Raw genomic sequence first — 24,265 nt, 5'->3', positions numbered from 1 at the left:
CCAAGAGAGCAGGGGGGACCACACAACAGCCGTCTGGCCTCAAGGAAAATCAAGTGATCTCATTGTGTTTGTATTGCTCTCATTGGGACGCTTCAAAAATGAGTGATAGCTGCCCCCGGTTTTGATTTTGTGGGCCTCCAAATTCCAAAAAGGAGAAGCAGAAACAATTCCACACCTCTGGAGGAAAAATGTTTCCTAGAATGTATGACTCATGCTCATGGATGTGGTCATCCCTTTCAAACAAAGCAAAGGAACAAAGCAACCTCATAGTGCTGAAAAACAGCAGAAAACTGCCTTTTAAAAAGAAATTAATTCACAAACAGTAAATATCTGGAAAACTCTGGAACTTCTCAAAATTTTCAGTCTTTTAGGTAGATAAAGCCATTCACTAAACAGTATCCACATAGTGTCAGCCAGTAGCATGTCATTGTCTTTTATGTGAAGAGTGATTTACAGTAATTACATACAGTTGTCAGGAGAAATAAAATTTGACTGCTGATATGAATTTAACCCATTTTCTCATTTGATAAAAAAGTCAGCTCTGTTGAGTAGAATTCAGTCTTCAACACAAACAAACAGTTTTCATTTTGTATAAAAAAGATACTTAACGATATAGCACTACAGTTCTTTGAATTCAAGATAGAGCATTTGTCAACTGCTTGATATAAATGACAGATGTTTATATGTAATAGAGCAGTGGAACAAATTTTGTTAAGAAGGGTATGAACCAGATGTTCACAATATTGGTTTTTTGAGAGCAAAATGTCTTTTTACATTGTCTATGACTCACGAGCCAAAAGAAAATGTGTTTATCATAGGAACTCACAGTTGAGACCTTATCCTTTCAGCAGCAACATAAAAATGATAAAGCATTGGACCTAAGAAAGTATCTAAACAGCTCCTACATTTTATACATACTTGTAGACCATGATATGAAATTTTTCATACTTTCTTTATCTGCATTATATCAGATTTAAATCTAAGCACAAAGGGTTTAAAAGCACTACTGCCTGTAACATCTGCTCAATTATTTTTAATCAATCATAATGAAATCTGGAGGATTTTGAGGAGTAAATATGACACAGTCCTTTGTTTTTTCTTCAGCTTTATTATTCTGTACACAGAAATCAAAGCATTTTAAATTGTCTGTGTTCCTCTTCGTGATACCTGCTCACTGTGTTGAAAAAGGGTTAAAAGATTTAATTTTCCTTAGTCCTTGTGGTACTTCTGGCAAAGTTTTCCTCCTCTGTTAATCGAAATGTGAATAGTAATCCAGAAACTGCAGATTTTATCCCAATTAACACTCAGAGTAGCTTGAAAAACAACAACCAAGACCACTTTAATTTCGACTTGCAGAATGTTGGATTTAATCCCCTGTTTTAGAGATTGAATTGGGGACATAGAATAGGGAGAGGGTCCCTTGTTAAAATAGATTAATTCTTTGAAAGTATGCAAGAGGTGGATGGAATGGAAGAGAGTCCCCTTTGATAAACATTCAGCATTCAGTTCCTCATTAGTCTGCTAAGGTTATGCATTTTGAGGGTCAAATGAATGTTGTTGGGCTAGAGAGACTTATTAACAGATGTCCATGCCAATCTTGAGACAGCATATTAGTCCAAGACCAGCAGTGTATCTAAAAACTTTCAGAAAATTGGCTGCATTTTGCAATCTTTTCACAACATTCTTTATGTCTTTTCTAACTGAGGTTATATACTGTGTTGCTTATGGTCACATTCCACACCAAAAATAGGATTCTAAAACCTCTGAGACTGCTTCTTTTTGGCAAAAATGATTATATGAAAGCTGAATTTGTCTTCCAACACACTTGACATAAATGGAGAACATTTTTATTTGCACTTAAGGCAGCTTTCACAGGTGCTTAAAGGTGCTTAAAATAGTGGCAAGATAAATTCATACTTTCTGATTCTTGTGTCCAAGGTTTAATATGATAGATGAAAAAAAAAAAAAAAAGAAAGACAGAGGAATGTCTTGTTAATTACAACATTATCTTTTTATATATAAGTTTGTCCTTCCTAGGATGTATGTCTATTCTAGTAATTTGATGCGACACTGAAGTGCTTAAGGAAAATCAATGATGTAGATGCCAAGACAGAGTGCAGGCGCCTTAGAAAGTTCTGTCCAATCTGCAGGAAACAAAAATGAATTATCAGTGATGGTGATAGCCCATGTGATAAAAAACAATAAAAGAACAAGTTATAGCTCAACACTGTTCATTCAAATATTTAAGGTCCTTTTGCAAGTATAAGAAATGGGAAGAACATATGATTTTCTTAGATCACTTTCACTGCATGAGGCATTGGCACTGCACTTCACTGGAGTGCAAAAATGCCAGCAAAGCTATAAGTCAGGTATTTGTAGTTTATTTTATTAGTACTATGCTGAACCGCAAAATAGATAAAACAGTTTTATGGCTTACATCTGGTTGAATAATAAAACATATGGCTCTGGAGTAAAGCATGTGCAGCTGTAATTTACTGTAAATATCCAACTCAAGATAGCTATGGAGATAAAAAACTTATGGCATGCACTCAGGGTTTATCCCACTATCCATCACTACTTGAATATTTATGACACTCTGACATTTGTGGTTTATATGTTAATTAACTATGTTTTAGGAGTTTTCTTTAGGGCATTTTCTTCTATGTACAACAGATATGAGTTTACAAGTAGTGGACACTTTTTCTCCCAATATACTGGTTTAGCACATCCTTCATTACAGAGTGATCGTAATAATAGGGTTACTATTGATATTGTAGGACATTTTCCAGTGTAGACTAAAATGTGACATCTTTCTAATGATTTATTTTAAAAATCCTTCTTTAATCATATTTTCTATGAACATGGACAAAGAGTTTCTTCTCTTGTTTTATTCTTTTGGGTAGTTCTGATAATAACAAAAGATTAAAATAATCACGCTTTGTTGCTTTTGGGGCAATACAACAAAATGTGGAATTTTTTTTTTTTTTATCTTTTTATATTTTGCATTCAAAAATCAAGAATACTGAACCTTTTTGGACCCTTTCATACAATTGTCTGTGACTGGACTGATAGGTAGTGTTTTTTGTTTGTGTTTTGGATTGACCTTTCTTTAATCATTTGATTGATTAGATGCGTTCTGTCTCAATTATTCCATCAACTTAAGTTCTAGCCAGACTGCAGTTCTGAATTTGGCATCTTAGCTTCAGAACTTGTTTCTGTGACTTTGGACAGGGATCTATGTCACAGCCCAGGTTAGAGAGAACTTTATTCCTGGTTTGAATCTGGATGTGGACAAAAGGGATTACACACCAGTGATACTACAATCACTATATCTGTATTGCAGTAAAATGTGGCATCAGACTTTGAAAGTTGTATTGATACCAATCAGCATTGATGCTAACAGCTAGACTGAACCCCAGCTACTGCTGAACCCAGAATACCGCTTTATTATTCCACTATCCCCTCCCATGGGCCTCTGGCACACTTTTGCTGTGCACCTAAATCTCCTTTCCAATTGCTGAAAGGTCTTAATGGATTTCTCTTAGCATCTAGTATCTCCTGCAGGCATGTGTTATACCTGTGAATAAAGGAATGCCATAGACACATAGATGGACTTCTTTTCTTCCTCTTTTCTCTATAGTTTTCCTCATTTTCAATACTCTTGTGGGAGAGATGCCACAGCATTGAATATTGACTTGAGTTTGACAGTTTCTACCTTCCCAGACACAGTAGTGAGTGGTAAAATTATCTCCAGGCTTCCTTAGTGGAACAGAGTTTTGCTTGGGAATACAGTTGTGCTTATGGAAACTGAGCTTGCTGATCCATTAGTCAGTGTCAGAAGGAATATCAGTGACTGAAGTAGTGAAAATAATTGCAAGAGAAGTCTGGAACAAGTGAAAGATGAAACCCTGTGTTTATCCAAAGAAGATTCCTGTAGTCAACATGAAACAGGGAGGCAATTGCTATCTCAGTTTGTCTGGAAAAACGTTCATGGGTATGTGACTGCTCCTGTAGAGAAAAAAAAAGAGAAAAATCAGAAGTCTCTATGAGACCCGGTGACACTGGGTCTGTTGTTGCAACTTATTTTCCCTTTCCTGCTCTGATAAATGCTTGTCCCAAGATCTTACTCCAATCAAAACTCCATACCTGAGGGGTGATTCATTATATAGTGCTGTCTTTTGGAGTTGTCTCTGAAAAACAGTTGCAGCTTTAAGGCAAAACAAAATGCAGTATGGATCCTTTAGGTGAAGTGAAGGGTAATAAGCAATACATATTTCCATAGGAATCCCATATGCGTAAGCAAGGACTTTCTGTTCTGTAGGACATTTAGTGATACTTTCTATGAAATCTAATCAGTTAGTGTCAATGCTATTTCATGCATGAGTTCTTCTCTTCTGTTACTCTAAGGCATTTTGCAACACCCCGTGTTTTATATGGACTGTGATCCAGCCAAGGATATGCTCATGCGTGGCTCCAGTGAGCTGCAAGCTGTGTGAGAAATGTTTGGTGTAACTTTAGTTTCTCCTATGGAGTGATGTATTATTCTGGGTTAGACATGGGGTTGAAGCTGTTGTTACCCAGGATTTTTTGTCGTTTCTGTGTGTCTAAGTCCTGATGCAAATATTTTTCTTTTTCAAAAGAGATGGGTTTTAATTCAGTGAGGTGTCTGGCCAGAGAAGTGCCAGGTGCGTTTCAGAGTTGATGCCGTTGAATTACTACTGCAATTTTTCTTCAACAGCTGGGGGGAGCAGGAGAGCCGGATTCTCTACCTGGCCCCATATTAGAATTCTCACCCCAATCATTTGCTCTAAAGGAACGTAAGGAAATCAAGAGGATGAAAATTAATCAAACAAAGAAGAAAGACTTACCCCCCCCCCCAACCATTGAAAGGCTTATCTTAAAGCAATTTCACAAGAAAATAAGATCAAAACCAAAGCAAATTGCATGCAACCTACGAACTCAGAAAAGCAACAATTACACAAGAGACTACACAAAAGACTATGCCCTATCATTAACTCTTCTTACTCAGCTACATTCTCAGTCAGTAATTATGACAGTCATGAACAGAAAATAGATTGATCACTGCAGAATCTCTTGGAAGACAAAGGAGAAAAAACCAACACATAAACCCAAAACAAAACAATAAGAAAATTTCTTATCAATAAAATTTCTGCCAAGCTACAGAAACAAATGAAATGCAAATTTAACAAATTAACTATGTGATTAACACACAGTGGGATCACTTCAGGCATTTTGCTTTGCTTCTCGCCAGAATGTAATCCTAGTGAGAGTTATTGCTGCATCAATATTTCCACAATGGTATCATAAAGAGAATTCAATGACATTATAGAAACTGCAGCCCTGTACTTTCAAAGCTGTAGTTTGAAACAAATTAGTGTTTTAAACATTAAGGCACTTTCATACTACTTGTTATATACCTTAGAGGGCAGAAGAAAAAAACTCAGCGGTCTTCTGGAGCCAATTGTGGGCTTGAATTTGACATCACTTTCATTCTGTTCCTTTTGAAAGCTGTCTTTGAGGCAGTGTTAGGCTCAACCTCTTTAGAATGATAAAAGCCTCCCATCAGTGTTGACTGGTCTGTAGGTTGGGATGCTAAAGCTTAAATGAAATGTATATTACCAAGTGTACACAGAATTCAGAATAAAACCAAAAAAATCCCTTTCTGATGCCTGCAGTTGGGGCCAGTGTTAAATAATCCAGCTCTTGTGGAGATTGTGGGAGGAAGGGAAGCCTTCTGTGTGCATCTAGTATTTTAGGAAGCTGAAGTTCATCTCCCTCCTGTGTGAAAGCAGATCTTTAAAAAGGATTGAACAGCAAACTATATTTAAATCAATGTCACCAACGCCACTTAATCACATGCAAGCTTAATAATTAAAATCACCCTTTGAATATAATTTTCAAACTAAAGAATGAGCAGTGGATTTTATTAATGATAGACTCTTACACTACTTTTTTTTCTTTCTTATTTCAGTCAGCTGTAGGTTTGTGTCCTAAAAGGTTTTACATGCAGATGTAAGGAAAACGTAGTGCTTACTCAAGCCAGCGGGGGATGATGGCTTAGACATTTTTGTGGCTGCTGTTAGGATTGCGAAACATCTTTAGTGCCACTTCACAGGATACTTCATTTCTTTTTTCAGACTTTCCCTATATAACGTCCAATTATCAGATTTTATGTGAGTGAAGCGATTTTCACTCTGAATGCATATTAAAGAGAACACATGTTTTCATTTTATGGACCTGTAACACTGAATCTTTACTAAAAGAGAATAAAATACTTATGAAAGGTTGTTACAGAGAGTGCACAGAAAAAGCAGTCTGGGTCTTATTTGCCAATTCCTTTGAGCAGTTACATTCCTCCTCCCATGTATCAATACACATGAATTTTCACTTATCATAGTTTCACTAAAAATTGCTGCTACACTGGTGATCAGTAGAGTCAATAGAGCCTTAACATAGATGGAAAAGGAGTAAAGACCACACTCTCAGCCACAGTGAAACGCTGAGGAATATGATGGGTTGAGAGGGGTTCTGAGAAATCTGAGAAAGGCTGCTGCTAACACAGACGTAATTCAGCACAAAGCCATGGCTCCCATGCACTGTAGTAGCTGGTGCTGACCATTTTGGCTTCTTCTGCAGTAGTAAATGAAACATGTCTGGGACTGTTCTCTGGCCAGCTGACAGGGAACAGCTAATGCCAGTGCTATTAAACTCTTCTTTCTCTCCTGCTAGGAATTGTCTCTGGCCAATGCTAACTCCTGAGCCATGCCCAGGCACAGGCCAAAAACGTGTCACTGGGTGCTGTGATGCTGGTACTCACTTAACAGCATTTACAGTCGATATTCAGTGCCTAGATATGTCTCTGGGTATGTGTCTTGGGACAATTGATTTTATTAGCTGGAACATAACCTAAACACTGAGCACAAGAAGTGGGTGCTGTCTTGATGTTTAACCTTCAGTTTATTAGGTGAAAATCTCTTATGTTTGTTTCTTATCTATGAAATGAACAAAAGCATTTCTGTACTTCACAGGCTACCAGGAGAATAAACATAATAAAAGACTAGGAATGGTATGATCGTGAGGCCTCTGATTTCTGTAATCAGAATAACTACATCCCTTCCTGTCCCATACTGTTTGTTCCATTCCAGAAGTTGAAAGGAATGAAGCAGATTAAAGTAGGATAACGGGTTGCTAGCTCAGAGAATTCCTTTGCCATCTGGGGAAATGTGTCAATTTTTCAGCTCTGCTTTCTCTACCAGATTGTGGTTACTGTTTTGGACCAGTATGTGTAAAAAAAAAAAACAAACCCTGCCTTTCCCCCATACTGAAAAGTCAACATTTTATTAATCCTATAATTCTTTTAATAGAATTTGTAAAGGAAAATTCTCTTCTTTTTAATAATCAGCCAGCCTAAATTCCAGCTTGGAATGTGCTCTTGTAGCCAAGGCATAAGTATAAAACCAGTGAAAAGGAGAGAAGAGATTTACAATGGAAATTCTGACAATCACTTTGCAATAATGGAGCTTGGAGACACCTGCTTTAATCAAGGTGGTGTGAATATTTAAAGTGGTCTATTTCTTGATTTTCAGTTCAGCTGATGAAATCATAATTTCCAGTGAAATAATTTTTTTCTTAGGGATGCATGAGGAGAAAAAAAGTGAATGATCCTAATTTTCTATTCACTTGGTAGAAATAGATTATAGCTTTTTTAACCCTCTTGATTCCAGGGCTGGCAGATGGAGCTGAAGGAATTGCTTTTGTTTAGAAGTGATTCTTTTGAGTGATAGTGCAGTGCAGATACAAGGCTGGCTTGGGGTAACAATAATTCATGTAGTATAACCACAGCATGGTTTCTCTCTGATGTGGGAATGATTTGCTAAACTTTCTTTGAATTCGGTAGCCATTCTTGTGCTGTAAATAACACAAAATAATTTGGGCTTCTGAAGAAAGACAATTGTTCGTTGGGGAGGCTGACTCACACTACTTTGGTCTTTACTTCCATCAGCAGTGGAGTGGTGCTACTGGTTTTCAGGTGCTGTATACCAATTCTTGCCATGCTGAATGAAGATATGTTACTAAGGATAACATATCCAAAAGATTCCATAATGACAGGTGTACCTTTTGTCATGGTATAACCCCAGCTGGCAGCTCAGCCCCACTCAGCTGCTCACTCACTGCCCCTGGTGGAATGGGGGAGAGAATTGAAAAAGTGAGAAGACTCATGGATTGAGATAAAGACAGTTTAATAGGGAAAGCTGTGCATGCACACAAAGCAAAACAAGGAATTAATTCACTGCCTCCCATGGGCGAGCAGGTGTTCAGCCATGTCCAGGAAAGTGGGTGAGGAGGGTGAGAAGCAGAAAAGGCTTTGACACGTGCAAGTGCTGCTCAGCAATAGCACAAGGCATCTACATAAAATCAACACTGGTTTTAGTACAACTCTAAACATAGCCCCATACCTGTTACTCTGAAGAAAATTAATTCTACCTCAGCCAAAACCAGCACACTTTTTCAAACAATGAGTTATATTGTCATGCAGGATAGCTTAAGAAGATCCACAAACTTCCAGAGAGCCATGTCATTTAGTTTACCAAGGATTTGTTTCAGCACTGAAAAATAGTTGGCTTATTTAGAGAACCACTTTAGAAAGATATATGACGAACAAATCCATGGGAAGACCACATGCCTTGTGAATGTAATTGTGAATTATATATCATGTCCTATGAAGAAACTGGAGAAAAATGTATGACTGGGAAGAAGGGTCGTGAAGTCAAAATAAGACTCCATAAAGAGTTAGTGTTATCTGATGTACCAACACTATCAATAGTACAGGATATATACCATAATCATAATTATTATGTCAAAAGATTAGAATGCTAAGAGGATAAAGCAAAGGGAATGCTACTTTACCTGTCTTGGTAGCTTAATACTTTTTTCCGTACTACTCTGTTTTAGTATTGTGTTGCATTCTTTATTTTTCCAGTTTCTTGGTCAGTTAACATAAATATGGTAAGACTCACTAGTGTCCGACTGTGGCTTTTTAGCTGGTTTTCCCCAATTCATTGTCAGTTGCTTCTCTGGCTAGTGTCTATTATTTAGATAATAATATAAAGCTCCAAGAAATAACATGCAATGTCTACTGGATGGAAAAGTAATTACTTTTTCACTATGGCCTAATTGTGCTGTTCAGTTCTGCCCTGCTTTATTTGATCTGATTTGACCTTCTTATTCTGTGACTATAGAAACAACTTGAAACATGTGAGGCACAGCAGTAAAGGATGCCTTTCTCTAATTCCCTTTGCTGCTTTCTTACTATTATTTCTTGCTATTATTTGATTTCACTAGATTTTCCTCCTGTTCAGGTCTTCTAGTTTCTTACCAAGGTGTGAAGTTCTGTTTCTTGTAGTTTTTTTCATCTTTCCTCATGCTTTTCCTTGCTTGGTGGCTGTTGACTCTTTAATTGTCATAAACATGATTCCTCAAAACATCTATGGTCAATGAACATTACCTCTTCTTCAGTGCCCCAAACTGACATACTTTTATCTACGTTGTTATCTGCAAATAATACTTGTTATCCAAGTAAACAGTAGTGACTTTCTGTCCTGGACCTTGCTCAGCTTCATGGTTTAATTAAGAACTCAGACTTAAGAGGAAATTTAGTAGTGTCATAAACTAAAAAATGTGCAAACTCTTCGGAGGACAATAGTACTGTTCAAGATGGTCATGATAAACTGTGAAAAGCAATTTTCAAACTAAAGCCAATATAAATAAAGTGTTATGCCTAGGAAGAAGGAAAAAATGAAATAAAAAACCCACCAAATATGAAAAAGGGATTAAATAGCTGGCAATTAATCCACAAAATAGAAGGCAGAAGGCTATCTTGTATCATATATATTGTACCTTAATAAGACTTAGTAACATTTATGTCAATATTATGCAGTCAGGAGAAATTCCATGGATTCTGGTATATGTGCATGACTCTGGCAAATCCACATTCGGATGGGACCCACACGCACACAAGCTTCTACATAGCAGGAGTCCTGTCTCCGTAAATAGACACTGTGTCTGTGCCACACTGCTCTTTGAAGAATGGTGACGGTAGGACACTGCAATATCCCACAGCCAGCACTCATCAAATACAAAACTTTGCAGCATCCATTGTGCAACTACAGCAAAAGAAAAAAGGAATTCTGTTCAGGAATATACTGATTGGAGTATTGTGCCCATGAAAGGGCAGGTAATTATTTACTTCCCATTGGTATTTAAGTTTCATCAGCCCAAGTCTCATCTTCCTAGGCAGCTGTCACACTTCAGGAAAAACTGTCAAGAATCTATAAAACACTATCAAGAAGAAAAAGAGGTTAGATAGCTATCCTGTGATGATGGGAATGGAGTTCGCTTAGTCTAAAATAGGAAAGACTAAAGAGGGACATGATTACATTATCTTCTAACGTGCAAAAGATGTTACAAAGATGGTGGCAATTAATTGTTTAAAATCACCCAATGATGGAAAGATGTGAAATATATTCCTTCACAATTTCTGAGGAAATAGAATGGCTATAAGAACCAAAAGAGGCTCGAATAGGCTTCCTAGAGGGACTGTGGACTCTGCTATATAAGGTTTAGGACAATATACACCCATTGTGTAGATCTTGCCCTGCTACTGTAGGATGTACTAAAAAAGTGTCTTCCAGCTCAATAAATGAAAAAAGAGACAGCATGAGACGATACCGAGATATTGTATTACTTGGCACTAGGATTGCATTATTTGTCTTCCAAGAAAGAAGACAATACACTGTCACATGGAGCAGTGCTTTTATGGATGTTTCTGATCACAGCATCATGAAAATGCAGTGATGGAAAGGACCTCAAAGTACCTTTTGCTCCAGCCCTTTAAACTGAAGAAGATTCAAATACGTCTGCTGCTTCAGAAGTGATTCAGAGCAGTGTGTTATTTGCAATTCTAGATTGATTCATTCTTAGTGTTGAATTTGAACATTATTATAAAATCCTTTTGCTGGTGTTTTGTTCTTTGGTCAAAAAAAACCCTTTATTTAACTTTGAGAGCAAGTTACACCTCTGAGGAAGCTACATTACTATAGTAAAAATTAACCTTGGGCTTGCACTTCTGATTTTTTCATAATTTCATTAAAAATATTTCAAAGTATGTACTTTTGGTGTGTTTTTTTAATCCCTCCCCCCAATAATGGGCCTATTATTATTTTTTTTTAACTTTATGAAATATTTTGGCCAAATATTTTGATACTAGAAAAAAATTGAAATGGGAATTCCTACTAAATAGAGAGTAAAATCTCCAAAGATTTTTATTAAAATTATGTTCTTTTTTCAACTTCTCTTTTTTATCTGTTTCTGCAATAATTTATGCTGTTGTAAATATTTTGTTATGATTTCCAAAGTTAGTGACTAGATGGTACCACCACAATGATTGAAGATCATGAAAATAACATCTTTTAAACTTATCAGAAAAGAAGGGTAATGTTGCCTCCAGGATCTGCTAGGAGTTGAGTACTACATATTTTACTTTATGAGGATTTCTGTGAGAAAATTGAGGATTTCTCTGAGATAATTGAGGATTTCTCTGAGATAGTCAAGGATTTGAATTTACATCAAGTTACTCTGAAGAAACTGCCTTTTCATGCATGATTCCTCTAAGCAAAAGGAAAGGTGTTTTACTGCAATCATCAACAGCAACTTTTATTAATCATGGCCTATGAAGGTTTAAAGGGGCTGTTTTAAGACAATTTCTGCCCCAAAACTGATATTATAAACTCACACTCTGGATTGTTTTGCAATGAACTCTTTATGTAACCATGCTTTAAAAATAGCAGTTTATCTATAGAGAACATCTCTGAATTAAACTGGTGGAGCCATAGCACCATTTTTAATGCTATTGAGAGTCCTCGGTGCTTTTTGCCATCAAAGTATAGAGTAGTGTTTTCTGGAGAAGTGGCCTGTGTTTGTGTGTATGTTTTTGTGTGTGTAAGAGAGAGAGAAACAGAAAAATAGAGAAAAAATAAGAAAGAGAAAGACAGTGAGAAGATAAGAAAAAAGGAACAAAAGAAAAAAGAGAAAGAAGGAAAAAATAAAGAGATGAAGAGGAAGAAAGCAAAAGAGGAAGGAAAGAAAGGAAGAAGGAAAAAACGAAGGAAAGAAAGACAAAGCCAGTAAAAAGGAAAAAATAAATAAATAAGCCTTTGTGTTTACGAATGCTTTGCAGGTTTAGTTGTTCCAGCAGTGTTATTAGAACCCACACCAAGAGCTGTTTTGGGTCCCGGGGCAAATAGATTCTTCTCCCCCTGATTCCTCACCTGGAAAAGTACCTGGGTGGTCCTGCCATGACACTCCTCTCTCCTCAGTGCCCTCCTCCCTTCCTGCTTGCACTGTAGCACAGAAAACTTACATATGGGGCAGCAGTGGCTGCCAAGAAGTGAGAGAAGCTGAGCCAAGCAGAGGAGAGGGCTGCAGCCAGAGGAGCAGGGGTGCTCTTCTGGCCCCAGTCCCTGCAAAGGGGAGCTGACCCCTTCTCCAGTGCCACTCAGCCCCCACTTTCCTTGTCTCAGCTGGCCCACCAAGCAATTCCTTCTCTAACTGGTGTCAGCATATCCTCATCAGCATTTTCAGAATTCACCTTATGTTCTCACTGCACTTACAATGGGCCTGAAAATAAGGGCTTGGTTTAATTACCATGACTTGATGGGAGGATGCTGTGTCCACCTGTGCCGGAGCACAGCACATCTGCCCAGTTTAGCCACCACCACTGTGTGGCAGCCACCAAGCAGCCCAGGAAAGTGCCTGAAGAAATCACATTGCCTTTGTGTGGCCTCCCCACTTCCTCTTTTTGATAGGGGACTAAGTGGTGTGCCTCCTGGCTTATACAAATTTTCCAGAATAGAATACCCTCCTGGAGATTGTGTTCTTGAGTTCAAAATTAAATTTTTAAATCCGCAGAGGTCTGTTAGACTGGAAAAGGGTTCATATTGTCACATTTTAGCATGTTGCAAATAATGATTTATGTGACTGAAAAAAAGCCATTTTGTTCAACTAGGTTTCATTATACTGTAAAAACACTGATCACAATGGTGCCATTAGCCCAGTCACACTGGCAAAACTTGAGAATGATGCCTGTGAGGGAGAAGACTGAAAACATCCTCCTCTTTTTCCTAAAGCATGAAGGGTATATTGATTTAGTTTTTCTAAAATGAAACTGCCAAATTCTACAAAACAAAAGCTTTTTCAAAACAAGATGTTAATCTATATCTAATACACATATAAGGTTAAATACAGTGTGAGAGGCAATAGATATTACTGCAGTTCTCTGGTTCACTGCTTTAACAGAGAGAAAACTAGCACAAATCTAATTTTAAAAGGAAATTGCTGAAAGAATGGATGTAATAGAATGGATATAAGAACAAGATATTTAAAAATTCCATGCTCAGATGGATAATAAGCACTTCAAAATTATACCTGGCCACTGAGAAATGTGCACTTACTCCAAAGCAACTACTGCTCTTTAATAATTGCTAGCCAGTGTTTTTAATTCTGACAATTTGATTTTTAGTATTAAGGTGACTTTGGTTTGAATATATCTAAAGCCAAATGATCTAACAGAATTTTTAAAAATAAAACTGTGTATTTCTGACTTGAAAGAAGTCAACTACTAGACTTTTCCTGAGCTGTATTAGAATAATCAGCTTTTGAGGATGGTGAAGGAAATACCTTAATACCCAAACAGTATGGCTGAAAAGCAAATATTGATACTTTCTGGGAAACAGGATAGAAAATGAAAGACAAAATAGATTTCCCTTGTACTGTGTGTCAAGTATTTTCACAAGCCTGACAGGACTGATTTGCTGTTTAAAGCACAAACGGAAAATCATCACAAAAAGCACAAAAGACAGTTCATTTACTTTGCTCAGAAGACTAGCATTCAACATAACACAAGAAGAAAAGATGCTAAATGATTAAAAGAAGTCCATGGTGCACTGGGTCCAGGTTAAGAAGCAAGCTTGTGTCTGTTGACCCGAACTGGTGCTTGAGGGTGACTCAGCCGGTGCTTGAGAGGTGACTAGATAAAACATGGTAGTATAAACTAAGATTTCAAAGAAACATAGAGACCTGTGGTCCCTCAGAGCTACTGCTGTTGGATTCAGTGGCAAAACTCCCGCTGACAGAAGGACTGGTGTTTGCAGGACAAGTCAGTAACAAAAGGACCCACCTTTTGCAAATTAGGACAGACATTTGCTATGTAGAAGTTTGACTTGCTAGTAAAATTGTTGCAGAGGGATTTGAATTCACTAGCTGAAAAAAAATGATAAATGTATTAAGTTGTTTTGCATGCTGTGACAGATTAAGGGTAATCTTTTGAAAAGCTCCTACATTTTATTTCCAGGAGAGTCACCGAGGTGTTTCAAGGGGCTTTGGATCAGTGCCTCAGTTAACTCGTGTCTGATTTTCCCTGTCAGTTGCTCCAACAGAGAGTCGTATGGCAGCCGGCAAGCTGTCTCACTGTGCCTTGAGGAATCACTTTCTGACTCACATCACAGCAGCTCTGCATAATAGGGGAGGATTGTAGTCTGCATTTGCGGGGCTAAACTCTGGCATTTGTGCCCCTTGTCTGTGCAAGTGGTATTGAGCCACTGTGGTCTACGACAGGCCCTCTTGGGCCACATGAGGTACCAGTGCTGGTAAGTATTGCAGTTGCAGCAGGTGCTCCTGCAGTGTGTCAGCCCTATTGCATGAAACACCACGGACACCGGGCTAACAGTGAAGTCATTACACTGCTCTTTCTCTATTCTTTGTCTTTCTTATGGTTCCTATTTTGTTGGTTTTTTCAGGCATCTTAGAGAAATGCAAAGATTTTCTACAGGGATAATTTATGCCATGAACAAAGCAGTTCATTGCAGTTAAAGCAGTTGCTCACAGAATGAGACGCACAAAAGATAGCTAGGAATCGCTAAGTGCTAGGCTAAGCACTTATGTGCTCATTGCCCTGGTGAATGAGTTAACCATAGAGTTGCTACTGTCTGGACCAGTGTTTGCCAGGCCCCAAAGCACCAGAGAGGCGTCACTGTCTTCAGCAGTGACACGCATGATACACTCAGCCTGGGACTCCTGTCTGGTACCTCACCACACTAATCGTATTCCTGTCTATATTTGTGTTTTCACACTTAAATCCTTGAGTTATAGATGACACCACCTAAGCAAGCTCAACCTTGTCTGTAATTTTGGCCTTTCTTATCTCTGTACAGTCATTCTCACAGCTTTTTCTCATCAGAACAAACCAGGGGGCAGGGGGAAGTTTTCTGTGGGCGCTACAGAGAAACTAGAGCACGAGCCCTACATCAGAGAAAATAGAGATTGCTACAATGGAATAATTACACTAAAATTTGTAGCCAGATGAGTGACATTCCTAATATTTTTTTTCCTTCTTCTACACTGTTTATGCATTATACTGCATTATTGGGATCTCTCTTTTTAGTGTTAGCCCTTATTTTGACAGTTGTCCTCAGACGACAAAGAAAAATTCTTTTTTCTGTTAATTTATAGAAGTATACCAGAGGTGTGTTTTCCAAACTGGGTTGAAATGAGCAGCTAGCAGCTTTCTTGCTCCATATTCTAAACATTCTTTCCAATTATATTCCTCCCTCAAACATTCTTCCAAGGTCATACCTACACTGTTTGCCCATAGCTTTCTGAGTGCTTATACTTCTGGCTCTGTCTGAGCATAATTCAAACAGCATCACCAATCCTATCTAAAACACACTTTCTTGGTCTAAAGTTCACCCCAATTTACTAGAGGCCAGCTGATTTGTGGTAACTCACATGGCTAGTGTGATGTAATTCATATTAGCAGAGCTGCCAGTGAAAGAGGAGAAATCAACCTATGGCAGTGAAAAGTGGCTGACCTAAGTCATATTTGCATTAGGGGTTAAAAATACATACCTGGGGTATTACATGTAATTTTTAAAATCCAAACTAGTTTTTAATATGCTTATGCTTTTAGCTACTTATCAGCCTGTGCGTTAAATGGCACTATCCAAAGCTTCAGCTATACTCTAGATAAGGGTCATAATTCCTTCCACAGTTTTCATGCATGAAGAGTAGACATCTTCATCAACATTTTGCTCTATCTAAGCCTAACCTATCTGCCTTAGATACAGTACTAGTAGTACTTATGCAAATAGGAAGATTGAATCAAATAGGTAATGGCTTATGTGATTTATATGCAGTTTACTGTCGGCAGAATCAGTAAAATCACATCTGTGTAAAGTGCATATTAATGCGCTTGCTGTTATGTGTATTGTCAAAATCTTTTCTTGAAGAGGTTTTCTGAAGGAGTCTTTGCATTGAGGATGAAAATTTGATATGCAAGGCCTACTAAAAAGAAGAGTACAAGGGTTCAAAAGAATTCATTATATTTGTTGAGAGGAAAGTAATAAACTGAAATAAGAAGCATACCACTGACGCTTCTCATGACAGGCAATCAGACAGAGAGGCTGAGTCCATCTGAAACTTGTAGGTGCCTCAGGAATTGAGCCTGTGCAATTCTCTACAGGTCAGCAGGGGATAATAAGAAAATCTGTCAAACTTGAGGGAAGAGTCAACTTTCTAGACCGCAAATCTGATCTGAGCAGAGTTGAGAGACAAAGAGTTCAAAAGGTTAATGCTGCTATGCTTATTTAAGTGAACGTTAGCACTGTTGTGAGAAAACAGATGGAGAAGAACTGGGGGAATTATTTGACTGGTTAGGTTTGTAAAACAGTGAGCTGAACAACAGACATTTTAGGCATAGAAGCTAGTCACAGTGAAAGCGTAAGCTGAGGTCTTCTTTCTCTTTTGCTTCCAAGTAGATTGGATTAATGGCCTTCCAATCATCACAATTATGTGCTCCTATTTAAGAAATCAGTTGGGAAACATCTGGGTTTTACATAACATTCACCATTATGTCTTTCATCAGATAAATTAACAGCTTTGTTTTGCAGTGGCTGTAGAAAGAGACAAAACCATTGGAGCACAATGGTACTTGCCATTTTTCTGTCAAGATGGAGCCACTATTAGGGATGTTACTATCAGTGATGATCAATGTGAAGCAGACATATTTACTGGGAGTCTGTTCGAACACAATACAAGGGAACAAATAGCAAGGTGGGGCCATTTTGTGGATAGATTACAACCTATTGCTCATGACCTGCCTTTATTACATCCCTTTCTTGCGATCTGAAGAGAAACCCAAATAACAGCGGGTTCTGTTGCTCTGATGACAGCTTGAGAAAAAGTAATAAGGAATTCCTACAGCTATAAAAACAGAGTGAGGAAAGGGTGCCAAGTTACCCTTGGAGCTGTCACTCTTTGCAAGGATCTTTTCTTTTCACTTACTTTTGTATAATACTTTATGGCTAAACAGCTATTTTTGTGGCCAGATGAGGACATAACTCATCCTTTGAGTCGTCTTGGAGAATTGGCGAAGAATTTCTGGTAAAATTTCAGATGGCAAGTGTTATTTCTCATCTGCTTAGATACTGTATATCTTGAAATTTCAGGCATCTGAAATTATGGATTACCTCATGTTTATTGGATCTGTTCTTTGGGCTTGAGCTATGTCCATTTGGAACAAACAATCAATCCCAAAAAGTGTTTTTACATTATTTCTTAAATAATAATTTGTCTTTCAAAAATAAGGCAACAACCTGAATGCAGCTACACCAGAATATGTGAATTGGTTCTGAAAACACTATCATTTCATATTCTTCATTCCTTTACATTCTGTTTTAATTTTTGTTTTCTTTTCCATAATGCAGAAAAAGCCAGATCTGGGTGAATATTGAACAACAGTATTCATGAACATTCACAGGAATTTGAAATGGCTGTTTGATCTCTCCATATCAAGGCCCCTTGTTATCGGCTGCTCCTGCGGTTTCAGACAGAAGGATTTTTGTTCCTGAGGAGGTTTGAGGAATGGCTGATTTGTGTGAATACCCGTATTTGCATGCGAACGAGGCTACTCCTTTACAAACAAGAGCGTTCATTATTCCTCTGTTTAAAAGGATACACTAACCCAATTAGTGAGCTGGAAGAATATCCCGTGACTTAGCTAACCAATAACATGCTCCAACTAGGAGGCAGTGAATACTTAAACTGTGCAGTGTCTGAACTCCCATGTTGGCATTTCCCAAACCTTTGAAAGTTGAACCCTCTCTTCAGGAAAATAAGAACAATTGCACTCTTCACCCCTTCCGTGGTGTTATTAAAAGCATACCGAAGAGAACAGAGGCTCAGAGAAGTCTGTATGGATCTGGGTGTTCAGATGCTCTCCCTCCTTCCAAAACACGCTTTGAACAGTGTAGAAAGAAACTTAATGTTGATGCATTAAACCAAATTAGTTAACTCCTCTTGAAGCAGAGTGCCATCACACTTCTACAGCCTCAGGCTTTTTGCAGAATCAGGCAGGTATCAGTTACACCCAAGTAACATTTACAGCACAGCCTGTGAAAGAAATCTGAAGGACTGAGACTGGTCATCTACATATTTCCTCATGTTTGATTGTAGTCAAATGTAAACCACCTTTAATGATGCTGACAAAGGTTAGAGTCCACTCACCTAACTTGTGCAAATGCTAATTTCAGACAGTAGGTACATAACAACAAAAAAAAAAGGCTCAGAGGAATCAATGAGATCAAGAGTCATTTCACGTTTTGGAGATCAGACTTAAAGCCTATTCACAAATGATTCTCAAACAGAAAAAAGGTTGTATTTGCCATGAGTATTACTGAGGATGAATAATCCATCCAGCTGTGCTAAGTAGCATCAGAAAAAAAAATGAGTTCTTAAGTTATTTCTGGCTAAGTTATGCTACATATAAGGAGGTTTATATGATTTAGGTAAGATCTGGAAAAGTATCCAAACTTCTGAATTTATACTCAAGTTTCCACACCTCTGGGTTCAGGGTAAAAGGGAAGATTTACAGAGCCTGGCACAAAATTTAAAAGCCTACCTAGTAATCATCAGTACTCCCAACCCTTCCCACAGCTGCTATTTACCTCCACCTCCTTTTTTTTTTGACTCTACGGGTTTCTTTTTTTCCCCCTCCTCCAGTCTCAGTCTAACCCCTAGGATATTTAATTAATTTTCTAAATTATGCTCTTTTTATCTCAGCTTCTTTAATAACTGTTACTTCTTTACCCCACACTGTTCACTTTATCTTATCATGTGGCTTCTTACATCTACTCAGCAGATGCATTTTCAGGGCTCTTTGCAGCTCTGCCTGAGCACCTCATCTTTCATCACCCACCTCTTTGTTCCTCTTTATAGTGTTTCCTCTTCATACATTGTTGCTGCAGCTGAAACTATGACATTTCTACACTGTTCCGTGGGCCTAGGAGAAAAGCAAATATAAATCAGTTGCATTCCAGGAGATGATGTTGGCATGAGAATGTATATAGGCACTGCATTCAAGCACTGGTAAAACAAGACCTCCATGTTAGCTATTGAAATACAGCACATAAGTCTCATTCAAGATAGGATTATACTTTGTCTCTGAAATTTGAACTTTTTATTTTTTGGCATTGACTTCTATCTTTGACCAGTATTTGTTCTGGATTTAAATCAGAGAAACTTGATCTATATTATCTTACTTTAATGACAAAATGTACTGTCTTAACATGGTGAAAATTTCAATGACTGTGCTAGAAAATGTTACTGACTTTACAAGCTACCTACCAAAATCTTCAGATGACTGAGGACTAGCTGTAAGGCAGACACGACATTGCTCAGAGAAACAGAGAAAAAGTATCTCTGAAGTTGTTTAACAGAGGAGAAAAAAAAAAAAATGGAGGTTCCATATATCCTTTTCAGGGTGTTGTGCTGCTGGAATCTATAATATTCCCAGAAGGCCATTCTGACTTGCTTTCTTCCCCAGCCCATGATATGATGACTCAGTGTCCTGAAGCATCCCTGATTGCTTGCAGTCACATGACATAACTTGGAAGTTAAGCTTGAATACCCTTTTTAGGACAAACAGAAAAGTATTACTACTAGGAAGCAAATAATCTGATCTTATTTCCTCTTCCTTGTGTTCTCTTATCTTCTCCCTTTTTTCTTTTTTTTTAAAACTAGACAGAGCTTGTAAGCACAGTATATTGGTTTTAAATTACTTGCGGTGTTTGCTTGTATTCCAGAATTCCTTCTTTGTTTGCCTAGTTGCAGGTTCTCGGCTGAAATAATGTACCTGCATAATTTTCAGTTCACTCTTGTCTTTAGCTCCAAAAAATGCCTTTCAAATGGCTTTAATTAATAAACTTTAATGATAAGTAATGTAGTGTATGAAGTACTTATATATCTAGCTTTTCATAGTGTCCCTGTATTTTTCAATCTTTTTAAATGAAGTGAGGGTTTTAAGATTTATAAACTAACCACAAAGAGTCATTCAGTTGTTAAAGAAAATAGTGCACAGAGCTGCTGTGCTCTTCTAGCTTTATTAATTCAATTTGATTTCTCAAAACATGCGAGAGGTTCCTGTTGTTGGATGATCCCATCCCTCTGAACTGAAGTGGGATCAAGATGGGAGTGTTGGCCAATTTCTCTTCAGACCTTTAAAGTCACAAACAGACAAAAAGAAAAAGCTTGGTCTCCATCACTTCCTGAACTTTGAAGAATGGCTTAAAATCTCTTTCTCACCATTGGTTAGAATAACTTTGCTTGAGGACTTTAGCCAGCCCAAACATTGTATTTAAGAGCAAATTTTTTATACTTCTGTCTCCTTCATCTCCAAGGTCTTCTGGAAGTTTTGGAAAAATTAGCATGTCTTCTTTTGAAAGTCTGTCCCAGCATATTGGAAGACATTTGTACATGTCATTTATACCTGCCTTCTGTGAAGCCCTGGAACTGCAGGGCAAAAAAGCAGGATGGGGTTGCCTTGCTAAGACTGTTCCCCTCTCTTTTCTGTAAGTGTTAATGTAAATTTCTGTGTAAGCTATTTCAGCTGTTGAATGGACAAGGCTGTGTGTTGTCACTGTAAAACTCCTTTACCAGCTAAGGAGAAGTATTCTGAGATGCCCTTCCTCAACTTCCAGCCTCTTTCTATCCTGTCTGTGCTTTTGCCAGCTACAGCACAGATCTGTGCCTGTCTCTTTTGCACACCCAAAGTCCCAATATTTCAGGCTGAGAGAAATATTTCCTCCATCAGCATCAGCACTCCCACAATAAAGTGGCTCTTGTAAAGCAAATGGAGGTTTTTGGCTGAGGGTGAATTACATTCCCCTTCTAAAGAGAATGAAGATGCACAAGAAACAGAATCATAGATGTAATGAATTAGGAAGTCGTACTATTTTGCTTTTTAAAAACATGGTCAAGATAGCAACAACAGAAACTCCCCAAATGCTAGCTTAATTGAAATCTCCATGTCAGCTTTAAATCAAGCAACTATCAGCTTATGGAGGACATTAAAGGAGTTAAGAAATCCCCAACCACTAGTTCTGTTTATACGAACCTGGATGTTTCAGTTCCTTCACTGGAAATAACCCCAAAATGATGAGCTCCCAGCTCTCTGTTTTTTAATCTTATGGATATTGAGAGTTGTCCTGGTTTTGGCTGGGATAGAGATGATTATCCTCTTAATAGCTGGTACAGATCTATGTTTTGGATTTAGGATGAGAATAATGTTGATAGCACCGGGATGTTTTAGCTGCTGTTGAGCAGTGCTTGCACAGAGTCAAGGCCTTTTCTGCCTCTCCCTCCATCATCAGTAAAAAGGCTGGGGTGCACAAGGAGCTGGAAAGAGACACAGCAGGGACAGCTGACCCCAGCTGATCACAGGGATATCCCATACCTTGTGGCTTCATGGTGAACAATAAAACCAGGTGGGACTGACTGAGAGGTGGTGGCCCAGTGCCTGGGTAGTGGCAGGGCATTGGTCGGGGCATGGTGAGCAACTGGATTACGCATCACTTGTTTTGCTTCTTTTATCATTATTATTATTTCCCTTCCTTTTCTGTCCCATTAAGCTGTCTTTATCTCAACCCATGAGTTTTACCTTTCCTGATTCTCTTCCCCATCCCACTGGGATTAATGAGTGAACAGCTCTGTAGTGTTTAGCTGCCTGCTGGATTAAACCACAACAGGTATATAAGAGCAAATCCTAGTATTTCTTTTGAAACAGCTCTTTTCACTTAATTTCAGTTCACTTACAGCAGAACTGGGCACTGCTCCTGACTCAAACCTTAGGACATTTCCAAAACACTACTAAGTAGCTTAATTAACAACAATGAACATTCTCTGAAAATTCAGAATGGAAGCATAATGCTAATTTCAATAAAAGAAATGAGATATTTTATTTCTATTGTGCTCAATGAAGCACTAGCTGTGCTGGCACTATGTTCATCTTCATGTAAATGTAGGCAGGACTTTACCCATATTTCTAATAGAGCATGTTTTCAAATGTTAGTTTAGCTTGGGCAAAAATAATCTAGAAGTTAGAGCTGTCGTTAATACCTGGAAGGTAACCCTAATATGTGGTTACTGAGGTCCTTGGAAAGTGGGTATTGATGGCTTGGTCCAGGTTGATTACATTTTTATCCATGCCCTTAACCCTGAATGAGTACCTTTTGCACAACTGTAACAACAAGTGCTTAAAGTAATTTACAGCAACAGCAAAAGACTCCACTGGGGAACAGCATGACATCTAACTGCTTTCTGCCTCCATTCCCACAGGGCCAACTTGAAATGCCTTGAGGGAAGGACAAGCTATTCCAGCTATGCCAGCTGTTCTCCGTAGCATCATTATTCCCTGGCACAACTAAGAGTAGTTCTGAAAATGCTCTAACTTATACAAGGAATTGATGTCTAGGTAGGAGCTTTCAAGAGCAGAAAAGTGGGGGACTGGGGGGGTCTGGTGGAAAAATCGTCATTCTAAGGGTCACTGAGAGCTCCTCTGACACAACAGGAGTCGAGTCTTTAATGTAGCACTGAAAATTAGATGAAGAATTTTATTTCCACTCCCTTGTATCAATCATTCTTGTTTCCTGTGCAAACACAGACATTTTTGTCATTAGGCTAAAAATAAAACCTTTTGAGAACTCAAGCAACTGGTCTGTCTAGTTCTTTTCGTGCAATGTTTTTTCTGGTAGTAGCAATAACAGGATGTGCTGACCATTTCTCAGTGTAATAATCTGGTCTAGTCACTGATATAAACAACTTCCCCTTTAACCTTATAATTTATTCACAGCAGGCCTAATCCAAGACACCTTAAATAACAAAAATATTGATAAAGAATTTGCAATTATAGACACTCTCCTGTGTTAAGTATAATAATATCACAAATAGTGTCCTGTGGAGATAGGTGTCTTTCATAAATCTGACTAAGGTAATATTGTTATCATTCTTGCCTTTCCAAGCAAATTCCACTTAAAAGCCTGAGCATGGTTATGGTGCTTATTCCAGTGCAGGAGCCTAGGAGGCTAAAGTGTTGTGCAAAAGGCATGTCCCTGTTTGGGGTAACTAAATCCTTCCTTGCAAATTGGTTGTACTAGTAACTATAATGCATGCGTACGAAGGAGAATTAAAAGAGTTTGTATGAGGTGGAGGGTTCGCTGTCATTTCCCTCATTCCTCCCTTATTTCCTCCTTATTCACTGAACTCTCGTCAAGACTTTCATTGCCCTCTCCCCTGCTGATTCAAGGAAGTGTTTTTGAATGGTGCTCTCTGAGTTAATTTTAGGGTTTAGGTCTGAATGGTCCATGTTTCTGTTTCCATCCTGATCAGGAAATACAAAGCCACAGTTCGTATTCATGCTCAGGTTTGCAGAGAACCATTTCCCCAGCACTTATTTTAAATCTTGTTCTGGGAGGAAAAAACCCTTCCAGTTTGAAATAAAGCCAAATTAGTTTCCCCTTCCTGAAGTATTTCTTGTGCTTCCATACTAAAAAAATGCTGAAAGTCAGGAAAACATTAATCTATGTGCAGACCTATACAGATGTTCATTTTTTGTTGAGAAAAATAATGAGATTGCAAGTAAAGTTTCTGAACCTTATCTCGTATACATTAGATTCACAAAGGGAATTTTAGTTCTACTGGAAAACTTTTCCCTGAATTATAGGAATATATGTTTAAAGTGACTCATTACTATAATGAGTTATATCAGAGAGTATGACTGTAAAGAACTGCCACTTTACTCAGCTACTCCAGCCATCCTGTGGGCTGAGCACTCACTGCATTTGTAAGGGTTGTGCCTTTT

The 24,265-nt window shown here is 38.1% G+C and overlaps 1 long non-coding RNA gene across 1 annotated transcript in view; it reads right to left on the bottom strand.

Moving 5' to 3' along the window:
• Positions 1–1,668: 1,668 nt before the first annotated feature.
• The window catches only part of LOC109143930, a 38,489-nt gene continuing 15,892 nt past the window's right edge, over positions 1,669–24,265 (bottom strand). The window contains exons 3-5 of the long non-coding RNA XR_002044334.3: positions 19,328–19,411; positions 3,578–4,008; positions 1,669–2,144 (exon numbers count right to left, since the gene is read on the bottom strand). This is a non-coding gene — a long non-coding RNA (uncharacterized LOC109143930). The remainder of the gene's footprint in view (positions 2,145–3,577; positions 4,009–19,327; positions 19,412–24,265) is intronic.

This window comes from Corvus cornix, chromosome 1 (genome assembly GCF_000738735.6).
Source record: "Corvus cornix cornix isolate S_Up_H32 chromosome 1, ASM73873v5, whole genome shotgun sequence".
In the NCBI taxonomy this organism is placed as follows: domain Eukaryota; kingdom Metazoa; phylum Chordata; class Aves; order Passeriformes; family Corvidae; genus Corvus; species Corvus cornix.
This window is presented reverse-complemented; position numbering and strand designations above follow the sequence as displayed.